This window comes from Nicotiana attenuata, unplaced genomic scaffold (assembly GCF_001879085.1).
Source record: "Nicotiana attenuata strain UT unplaced genomic scaffold, NIATTr2, whole genome shotgun sequence".
Classification (NCBI taxonomy): Eukaryota; Viridiplantae; Streptophyta; class Magnoliopsida; order Solanales; family Solanaceae; genus Nicotiana; species Nicotiana attenuata.
In genome coordinates this window covers 81,076-84,780 of record NW_017672052.1, presented here as the reverse complement: position 1 = coordinate 84,780, position 3,705 = coordinate 81,076, and positions in this window count along the sequence as shown.

Genomic DNA, 3,705 nt, shown 5'->3' with positions numbered 1-3,705 from the left:
GAGGTTGTTATGCGTGATTAGAAGCTTCAAGTAGGTTTGTTTCGGCATGTGGAACTTGTATGCAAAATTTGGCGCCATCCGAAGTTGATTTGATATGGTTCGGACGCTCGATTGCGATTCTAGAAGTTCTTGAAGTTTAGTTTGATCTTCATGCGTTTTGGCATCCGATTCGTGGGTTTAGAGGTTATTTTGATGATTTGGGCGCGCGATCAAGTTCGTGTTGTGTTTTTGGACCTGTGTACATTATTGGTTTGGAGCCCCGAGGGCTCGGTTGAGTTTTGAATTGGTTTTGAAATGATTTTTCATAAATTTTGATTGCTGGTACTGGTATCATCGCATTTCCGATGTATTAGTCCCAAATGCGACAGTCGCAATTGCAAAGCAGCCATCACATTTGCGAAGCTTGGGCTGCTAGGGAGAGTTTGCATTTGTGAAACTTCTTCCATCGCATTTGCGAAGTATAGGGTCGCAATGCAGGAGGCCCTCCAGTTCGCATTTGCGATACCTTGTTCACATTTGCGAGGGTCGCATTTGCGAACCTCCTGTCGCAAATGCGATATCTGCAACCTGTTAAGTGCCGAGAATTCCGAGTTTTACTTCATTTTTCATATATTTTGAACCCTAGCTTCGAGGAGTGGCGATTTTGTGAAGGGATTTTCATACCAAATCATTGGGTAAGTATCTTCAATCAATTTTCAGCTATATTTTATGATTTTATACAAGATTAACATCAAATTCGTGGGAAATCTAGGAAAAATTTAGGGATTTTGTCACAGTTTTGAAAAATGAAAATTTGGAATTTGAGAGTCGAATAGGACTCGAATTTGAAAGTAAAACATATATTTGGAATCGTGAGGCTATGGGTAGTCAAGACCTACCCTTGGACCCGGGTTTTGACCGGGCGAGCCTAGGGTTTGACTTTTTAGAAATCTAATAAAAATCACAGCTTTATTAATTTTAATTATTTTATCTTGCATTGTGTGATGTATTCAAGTCGTCGTTGGCTAGGTTGAGCCGGCCGTAGGCGAATTTGTAAATGAAAAAGGATAGATTGAGTGTTGAGTTAGCCAAATTGAGGTAAGTATTTGTCTCAACATTGTTGAGGGAATTTTTCCTCCTATTTGTCATTATTTGCTACATACGGGGGTGATACATATATGCGGTTACGAGCGTATATGTATGTTCCAAGGTTAATCATGCTTGGGGGGTGGATTATGTTACATTTATGTTCGTAGAATTTCGTGACCTTTTGCTTCATGCCTTGGTTGACTTTTAGATAATAAGAACATAACATTAAATGATAGAAATCAAAACATAGCTTATTATAACTTGATCAAACTTGATGGAAATTCTGAGAATACATTGATGTGTCTAATTCGGTCATCTCTATGCGAAATCATTACTACATTACTATATCCAATATTCTTGAGATACTAGACTCTATGCTTGTGTTGTGGATCATTTGTGAGATTCGTGGAAGTATTTGAATAATACGGTTCTTGAGGGTTGTTGAATCATTGTTGACTTGGAAATTTGTGATTGGGATTTATTTGGAATATCCGTTAAAACACTCTCCTTGATGTTATTTATGCTTCCTGCCTTGTTTGTCATTGATATACATATGCTTGGTAAGGAAGAGTGTAAAGCACGACGGGTGATGCAGTGCCATTGTTATACATTATCATGTGAGGGAGAGTGTAAAGCACGAAGGGTGATGCCGTGCCACATTATTGAGAGTAGAAGCACGAATGATAACGCCGTGCCACATATTGAGAGTAAAAGCACGAAGGATGATGCCGTGCCATATCATTGAGAGTAAAAGCAAGAAGGGTGAAACCGTGCCATTTCATTTATACTGTTATGATTGTGTGTTATCATGAGGTCATGGCACGATGGGTATTTCCGTGCAGGCGAGGATGAGGGACATGCATTGTGTTTGATACCAGTATTCCGTGTATACGTTCATGTCTTTGCCTTGAACTGTTATTGTCATAATTATAGATCTGATGTGACTTGTTGCTATTGTTCTGTCATTGATCTCTATCTCAATTGTTGTTGTGTTGCTTATACCTTCTACTTGCTTAACTTGCAAATACCATGCCTATTCCCTGCTTTTATAATTATACTCATGTCGCATCTATTCTGTTGCACTTTAGTATAAGCCTTCCACCATGCTAGTCATTCATTCCCTTACTTATTAACTTTTAAAGATCATGTGTTTCTTTCTTGTTTGTTATATTTGTACTTAGGCCTCCATTATTCTAGTTAATTGAAGTTGATATTCCTGGTTTTCCAATGTTGTTATCACTTACGTGCTTTTCGCTTAGTCTTTTACTGTTGCCCACATGTATATCATTGTCCATTGTTGCTAATTGCGTATTTTCTACGTTGTAATTCCTGTTATCGATATTTCTGTCATCTGGTTGGTTCTGTTATACGTACATTTGGAAGGATGAGTTGAACACACGAGGGGTGTTGCCGTGCTAATTGATTTGACACATAAATTATTTATATATGGTGAGGATGAGATAGAAGCACGAAGGGTGTTACCGTGCCATTTGACTTGATATTTTGGATATACTTCTCGTACCAGGAAAGATTGTAAATCTTCTACTGTGTTTCCTTCTAGTAATTGTTGACTGTCCTGCAGAGTTGTATACGGTACTTTTATTTGTTATATTTTGAACTACCTATACTGTTTGTCTAATGTATAGGGTACACAATAAGCATCTTTTAACTAAAAGCCTTGTCACTACTTCGATGAGGTTAGACAAAATATTTACCAGTACATGGGGTCGGTTGTACTGATACTACATGTCACGATCCAAAATCCACTAAGGGTCGTGATGGCGCCAGACACCATTGTCAGGCAAGCCAACACCAAGAAGTTAATTAAATTCCCATTTTAGTATATATTGAAATCACTTTTCTTTTATACATTAAACAATAAATAATGAAATTTGCTGAAATAATAATGGTGTCTTTAAAAATTCCTGAATACTGAATAAGCCCATAATCATCCCAGAACCCGGTGTCACAAGTGCATGAGCAATTTCTAGGGAAGACAAGGTATAATACAATAACTGTCCGGAATACATATTGGAAAGGAAGTAAAATACAATACGCTGAAAGAGACTATACTAGCTGCAAGTCGCCTCGAGAAATGCAGCTCACCTAGTCTCCGCATCATCCATGCTGCTACGCCCAGTAGGCCACTAGAATCACGCGTGCCTGTGCAACAAAAATGCACAGCAAGTGTAGCATGAGTACGAAAACAATGTGTACTCAGTAAGTATCCCGCCTAATCTCGAAGAAGTATAGACGAGAGGTCGACTTCGACACTTTCTAGTGGTCCAATACTGATACACAATTAATATAATAAAATCCAGGATTTTTATACAGCATGGTCGTAACTCAACAGAATGAAACAAGTAATCAATTCCTTTATTCAAAGGGAAATTTCCAAATTTCGTTTTCATCAATTATACATTTATTCTCAAGTCAGGGAGTGACAATACCAACTTCTATGAATTTCAAGGCAAGCAATACAAGCATGCGCAACCCATGCCGAGGTCGTACGGCCCGATCCAACAATATTTAAAATGTGCACTGCCAGTGGGTCGAATTGCGCGAACCATAGATGCATCTATTACCCCGCTCGCGAATCATACATGCGACGCGGTCAAACACAAATAAACAATCACC